Source organism: Piliocolobus tephrosceles, chromosome 3 (assembly GCF_002776525.5).
Source record: "Piliocolobus tephrosceles isolate RC106 chromosome 3, ASM277652v3, whole genome shotgun sequence".
Classification (NCBI taxonomy): domain Eukaryota; kingdom Metazoa; phylum Chordata; class Mammalia; order Primates; family Cercopithecidae; genus Piliocolobus; species Piliocolobus tephrosceles.
Window position 1 is genome coordinate 20,825,233 of NC_045436.1, and position 7,949 is coordinate 20,833,181.

The 7,949-nt window shown below is 39.6% G+C and overlaps 1 protein-coding gene and 1 long non-coding RNA gene across 6 annotated transcripts in view; one reads left to right on the forward strand and one right to left on the reverse strand.

Annotated features, from left to right (window-relative positions):
• The window catches only part of PALLD (palladin, cytoskeletal associated protein), a 434,025-nt gene that overhangs the window by 57,576 nt on the left and 368,500 nt on the right, over positions 1-7,949 (reverse strand). The gene's annotated exons all lie outside the window — the stretch shown is intronic.
• On the forward strand, positions 5,322-6,527 carry LOC111553799. The gene is made up of 3 exons (XR_002735067.2): positions 5,322-5,401; positions 5,800-5,892; positions 6,150-6,527. It is a non-coding gene; the product is annotated as an uncharacterized LOC111553799 (long non-coding RNA).

Below are 7,949 nucleotides of genomic sequence, written 5' to 3' on the forward strand. Positions count from 1 at the left end.
ATCACTCTTGCTCCCTGATCTCTTTAACCCAGCCCTCAGTCCTGAATTCTATTATCCACGTCCATGTAATATAAATGTGCTACTTTACTTCAAACTTATGTCTAGACAGAGCTACTCTCATCCTGACCTAACTTGTCTCCCTAAAATAATATCTGATATTTAAGATACTCATAATTTGGCCTCAAACAGTCCTAACAATCTTATCTCCAACTAATGCTGTTCTGTCTCTACCTTTTCATTCTTCTAAGTTTGTTACTCTTATTGTTCCCCAGACTGACTGAGTTTTCCTTCCTGTTGGCCTCTTCTCATACACTGCCCTCTTTTGGAAGGCCACCCCCACCAATTTCTCTCCATCCACTGTCTTCATCCTTTTGTGCCCATTTCAATGCCCATTTCTTCTTGAAGCCCTCCCTAGTAACATCTAGCAGTTCTTACTCCCTCCTCCATACTACTCCAGCCCACAAAGCTGGCACGGTACTGTCAGCTTGGCAGTGGCATTATCATCTCACACACCAGCCCAGATCGCCCAGAGCCAGATGTGTTCTTTCTTCTTATTACAGTATTTTGCACATAGATGTCACTTACTACCTGTCAAAAGATTACCAGGCATCCTTTTGTGTGGAATACAGGAAAGGGAAATGCATCTTCTAATAAAGGAGATACATATGTATCAGAGCTCTTATAGTAACAGTACTTACATATTTCTGGCTTGTTAGTATCCAAAATGTGAAACTCCCAAACCCGAGTGAGAGCGTTTGTGAACCTGGTAATGCAGCTCCTAATTTGGCATCTGTGAGGCACTCCATCATGTTCCAGGCAGTGGCAGCTTGTACCAGTGCCCATTTTCCATTTTATTTGGTTATCATCAGTCAAAAATGCAGTAAGTTTATGTTTACCTTGAAGAGAAGTGCCTCGGAGGTATTTTCAGTATTTGGTGAGAACTTTAGTCATTTCTAGGCAGTTCTTTGATAGGACCCATTCTTCCCATCCTGCACTGTTCTACAGCCACTTTTTCAAAACATAGACTGTATCCTGCGATAATAAAGTTGGTCCCTATACAGAGAGAGGAAACAGCTCCCTTGTGTGTCCATTGTGTAGTGTAGCAAGTCATAAAGGACCGGACAGAGTGTTTCTAACAAGGCTGCATTGAATGCCTGTGTTGGGGCTGGAATCTAAAGCACTGATGTCTGCCTGGAACATCACACTGATGTCTGTATTCATTTTTCAAGTGTTGTGAAGTACTGCCAGGAATTGCTTATGGCTGATACTAAGTTAAAGAATGTGTAGGTGGAGGTCATGCTTTATTTCTGGAAGGAGAATGAGGCCAATGGTTGAATGCATGGCAGTAAGCATTCACACAAGCAAGTAATGACTCACTCGTAGGTGGAGAATTGAATGAGTTTCTTCTTAAAGTCAATTTCCTGAAACTCCAAGTGTGGCAGACATCTGTTTTTATTCTCTACCATTCTTCTTTCATCTGGTAACCGCACTCCTCCCTCCCTTTACAGATATGCTTCTACCCTATTCCTTGTGGGCCACAATCTTCTCGCCCTTGGTTGCAGGGTGAGCATGTGATCCAGGACTAGTCAACTGTTATATGGCTTCAGCAAATTATCCAAGGATAAGTATATAATCCAGGTCAGGCCAATCAGAGCCTTTCCCTGGGACTTTTCATACTGAAGATGGAAGGGAAATGTGTCTAAAAGGATAAAATCACCTAGAGTTCCTGGCCATCATGGAAGGGTCTACAAAAAGGAAGCTAGTACATAAAAAACAGCCAATTCCTTATATAAAAGAAAAAGGGAGAGAGGCAGTTAAAATTGGAATACTATTTTAGCAGCTGGATCCAGATAACCTTCAGACCAGTTTTATCTCAGAATTTTTCTTTTTCTTTCTTTTTTTTTCTTTCCACTTAAACTAGTTCAAATGGTCTCTTAACACTTTTTAGAAAGTGGCCTTGGAAACCAATAAGTCCCATTTCCTTATTTTACGATATGCAAATGGAAACACAAGGAGATCAAGAAATTGCTGTTATCAGCTGGTTGGTACCAAAGGCCCAACAAGAACATCTTGCTGGTAAGAACAATACAAAAATTAATCTAATAGCACTATCAGAAGTTGATGAATCAATAAATGGATGAATTCATATATTGTTCATAAACTTGTGAAAGAAACTACCAGAAGGGCTAAAAACAAATAGTTTAAAGTGTTTACCTCTGGAAAGTAAGACTAGAATGAGGTGGAGGGAGGACATCTTTTATTTTTGCATTTTATACTCTTCTATACTGTTTGACTGTTGACTACGTGCATATAAAAAAATATAGTGCTCAAAAAGACTCTTAAAACATAAAACTCCAGAAGTTTGTAACTTAAAGAAGGTCTTAGACAGTTACAAAATACCCTGGAGGCCTGAGAAGGGTATCCATTCATCCATTTCCTGTGTTTAAAGCCACCAGGGGAGGTCTTTTCCAAAGAATTTCATCAAGCATGACTATTGCTACTACTACTGCCAGCACCAACAGCGTCACCACTATCTAGTGATGAGAGCTAACTGTTATAGAGCACGTACTATGTACCAAACACCATTCAAAGCACTTTATCCATCTAAACTCATTTAATCTTTATAAAAACTCTAGGAGAGAGGACATTTTTATTATCTTCATTTTACAGATGAGAAAATTGAGGCACAAAAATATATAGTAAGTTGTCCAAGATTATGCAGCTGGAAAGAAGTGGAGATGGGATTTAAATTGAGGAGCTCTGGCTCATGACCATGATGTTACCACATCTGTAACCAAAGCACCACAACTTATCTCGTATGTACCACATGCAGTGTGACTTCCTCAGATACAGAGGACCTTTCTGATTTGGGCTCCACTCAAGACTATGGCTCTAAGTCTGCCCCTCCTATCCTCTGTTTCTTGGTTACTGAGATACAGATATTGCAATGGCACCCAAAACAGCTATAGAGACAGCCAGGCTATGTTCTGAACACATTCCATACATATAATTTTAGGTAGTTATGTCTTATATCCTACGCTTAAAAACATTTATTGGAAAAACTATAACAATGTACAAAGCAACCTGAAGGAGTTGATTTTGAAACTAAGAAATTAAATTTGCTTCCAGAATTTCTTATTTCAGCATAAGTACCATCAACTAGCACTCATTATATTGAGAAACTGATGAGTTGTTGGTCTGTACTAGCCAAACATCATGTATTTACAGCTAAATATTGTACTTCCAAAATGTGAACAGGAAGATGAAACCAATTAATAAAGGTTCTTACTTCATATTTTCCAAGTATAATATTAATTCGAATTTCTGAGAAAAATCAAGAGACATATATCACATAAGGGCAATAAATACCATGGAATTTCATGGTATGGAAGTTCCTACATACTTATGGTTTTGTCCTTCACTCTCCTTCTTGAACACAATGTTTGTGGTAGAAAAAAATAAATACAAGAAGAATGATTTCCAAAATAATTGGATTTGAATTCTTAAAAAAGCTTGGTATTTATTTATGTGTTTGTTTATGAATAACACAGGGTCTTGCTCTGTCACCCAGACTGGGGTGAAGTGTATCATCTTGGCTTACTGCAGCCTCAAACTCCTGGGTGTGTGCCACCACACCCAGTGGGATTTTTTTTTTTTAAGTACAGACAGGGTCTCACTGTGTTGCCCAGGCTGTTCTCAAACTCCTGGGCTCAAGCAGTCCTCCCACCTTGGCCTCCCCAACTGCTGGTATTACAGGCGTGAGCCACCACACATGGCCTAAACAGCTTTGTTTTTCAATCACTGACAGCCCCTTTAAGCATCTCCTGCCATTGGGCTACTTTGTGCTTTCCCTGGTAGAAGTGACTGTGCCACCAATTATCTGTGTGGCCTTGACTAAATCATTCTCGGTCCGACTTTCTTCATATCTTTGCAGTATAGTTGGATTATTTTTAAATAGTCCCCTTTAAATATTTTTAAAATGTGCCCATGCTATAAAATTCACTCTTTAGTCTTTCAAGATTGTACATCTGAATATCACTAATATCACTCATCTATTATGCTGTTCCATCTCTTGAGATACTGTATCACTAAATATGATGCAATTTAGAAACATTATATCACATGGTGAACACTATAAAGATTACTTTTCAAATTTCTATTAAGATAGGCCTATAACTGAAGAACTAAACATTTCTGAATAAATAATAACAATGCAGCCAATAACACTTTCTACATATTTTGGTCTTGCAATCAATGTGAGGAATGCACATTTGGATCTGGATTCTCAGAGTAACTTACTTCCTCTTACAAGTCTACCATTGCTAGTTTTAAGTGCTAATGGCCAAGATATACAAGCCAAGGGGGTCTGTGGTGTGAATGCAGGGCTTGCCTGATCACCAGACTCCCTTCCCAACCTCTCATCTGAAGAAGGCAAAAGTTCTTGAAAAAGCTCAAAAATGCATTTTGGCAAGCTCAAGAGATGCAGCTTAGCAGCATGAATTAAGAGACTTGTGACTGTGGAAAAGAACAGTAAATTTTAAATGGCTTTGGCCCTTCTTAGCTTTTGACCAGCTGACCTTGACATTCCTTAGAGGCCAAAGGATGAGATGCAGTGAAGACAGTGCTGCCTAGCCATTTCCCCTCAGGAGGCAGAACCAGTCCTTCCAGCAGTAGATGAAGTCTATCCAGTGTGTCTTGGGGAGAACTGTAATAAATGAGGTTCCCTCCCTGAGAAATGACTAAAACCACAAAAATAATTTCTTAGATGAAACAGCTCAATAATCTAATGTAATTACTCCTAAGGAAAAAATGAGAGAAATTTATCATAGTTACATGAAGTTTCCAATGTGGTTATATATGACTGTGTATAGTCAACAGTTATTCATCTGGCGTTCTATCAAACAGAGTTTTCTATAATATGGTATCTGTGACTGTTTCCAATACAATAAAAATGCTGTAAAATCTTGAAATGCTTTTCAAAAGAATACTTTATAGAATAGCATGTACAGCTGTAGTATTGAGCTTATTTTGCTGTACTTTATTAATCTTTTCTAAAACATGTAAATAATGAAGTTTGTTGCACACCACATCTGGATTTCATGATTATTCTGTAAGACTTATATAATAGATGGCCCTTCATTTAGGGAAGTAGTATATACACCATAATGTGCCTTTTCTTTTTAAGATTTAAAACAATGGAAAAAGCCACTGAAGTATGTATAGTATCTGTGTGCCGAGATACGCAGGAAAGCATGGATCGTGTGGATGGAAGGAACCCGGATCATCTCATCCAGCTGAGTAATAAGTACGTTTGGTGCAGTGCCACACAGGAGGCCACCAGCAGAGCCCAGAGTAGTAACTGGGTTTCTTCACTCTTAGCCTCTCAAGTGATGAGACCAAGGTGAGAACTCCTTTCACCAAAAGGCTTAATCTTTTAAATAACTGAACCAGAAAGTCATTTCTAACAAGAATACAGATAAACATTACAAAGAACACAGAAAAGATATGTTCAAAATCTGTCAGGTTCCAACAAGGGATACTTTTTCCCTGAAGAGAGAAGATGAACCATTGCCTAGAAGTAATGTGTAGCTGACTGTCCAGTGGTTCTATGTCTGAGTAACACAGTCTCATCACTCATGTGTATGTGTGCATATATACATGTATATGACTATAGTGGTATCAGCAATCATGCATATTTTCAAGCTTAAATATGATGAAATTGTTAAAGGACTATAATCCTAAGTAAAACGAATACAGAGTATACTTAATTACACTTCTGTTCCCAACTTGTCCTTTTAGGCATGATCTTATCTCTTGATTGTGGCCACCAGTAAAGAAAAGCATATCTCTAATCTCAGAAGCACAAGGAGTTCATACAGGAAGCCAAGATTAGTAAGTATTTTTGTGGTGAACACCTTTTGAATAAGACAGGATTAATGTAACAGTTAAAAGTATAGAAATAGAAAAGTTACGAATTTACTAGTGATTTTTTTCTTTGCTGTGGACATTTGTTGATCTTTAAAATATATCATGGGAGTAAATAAAACATCTATAGAATTTACAAAAATGTCAAAATGAACCAGAAGACATTAAAGTCATTCATGATATATGTTAATGATCTAATAAACTTTTTTTTTTTTTCCTTTCAGGAGCATCATGCTATCATCTTTCAAAATTACTATGTAGGATCGGTGGAACACTGGACACTGACGGAGTGGGCCCTGAATCCTTCACTGCTTCCTCATGGCAGGATCTCCAGGAAGGGGGCCCTCTTTGCTTGTCTCCTCCCTTTGTGGCGAATATGGGTGGGGGATGGATCTGGGCATGCTCAGATCAGCCCCTCCCTTGCTCTTCTCTCTTTGGATCTTGCTCGCAATGAGAGGGCTTTTTCTTCCTGTTTTTTGGAGGGTGGGATCTGCGTGGAGCTGTTCAATGCTGCCTGTGACTGGGTGTTAGTATGCTTAGCTCAAGGTGAAGAATAAGCCAGCTCATGAGGCCCAGCAGTACATCCCCTTTCTCCTCTGAGTTCTCCCCAATACAAATCTGGTGCTTGGATCTCTTTCTGACTCCTCAGTTTATCTGTCAAATGGTTCCAAACTTGAGTAGGGAGAGAGGATCATCCCCTGTCAAATGTACATTATTCATGCACTGTAATGGCGTAAAAGAACCCTACACACGTGGGCTCCCTTGCTAACAATTGCACCTTCAAAGCAATAGTCATTATTTAGCATTTATCGGAAGAGGCTGGCCCCAGCTCTGGTGAAGGGCAGAGAAGGTGTGGGTGGCCTCACATGTTCTCAATGTCACAAAATGATAGCATTAAACAGACCCACTCCCTCACGGAAGGCAATGTGACAACCTTCTATTGATATTGCAACATGTGTCTGGCAGCAGGATCTCAGTCCTTATGTAAGGGATATGGGATGACTTCCTCCACTTCATGTATATGCTCTCCCTAAGCAGATCTGGCAGATGCAAATTTATCCATATCTTTTCATTACCAATGAAGTTTTAGTATCCACATCCCGTCTTTGTAACCCTTTTTATTTCAGCTGATCTAAATAATTAGTTCAGATTTACCCTGACAAATGTCTTTTACCTTATATTTTTAGTTTCTTACCTTATAACAAAATACTACCATCAAGTTTTGATTATGAAAATGGCTGAAGGCAAGGGACCATATGAGAGCATGCAATCAACAACATAGTCTTTTTGCTCAACAGAATTTGACATTTTTGGCTTAGAGAATTAAAGTACAATGACTGTTCCTGAAAATCAGCACAGTAGTCATGGTAAAACTTTTTTCTTGGCTGGGCACAGTGTTGCATGCCTGTAATCTCATCACTTTGGGAGGTTGAGGAGGGAGGATCACTTGAGCCCAGATCTTGAGACCAGCCTAGGCAACACAGTGAAACCTCATCTATGCTAAAAATTTAAAAAAAATTAGCCAGGTGTGATGGTGTGAGTCTGTAGTCCCAGCTACTTGCTTGAGCCCAGGAGAACAAGGCTGCAGGGAGCCACGATCATGCCACTACACTCCAGACTGGGTGGCAAAACAAGATCCTGTCTCAAAACAAAGCAAAACAAAACAACTTTTTCTTTTTAAAATTGAACTCCTTAGGCCGGGCGCGGTGGCTCAAGCCTGTAATCCCAGCACTTTGGGAGGCCGAGACGGGCGGATCACGAGGTCAGGAGGTCGAGACCATCCTGGCTAACACGGTGAAACCCCGTCTCTACTAAAAAATACAAAAAACTAGCCGGGCGACGTGGCGTGCGCCTGTAATCCCAGCTACTCGGGAAGCTGAGGCAGGAGAATGGCGTGAACCCGGGAGGCGGAGCTTGCAGTGAGCTGAGATCCGGCCACTGCACTCCAGCCTGGGCGGCAGAGCGAGACTCCGTATCAAATAAATAAATAAATAAATAAATAAATAAATAAATAAATAAATAAA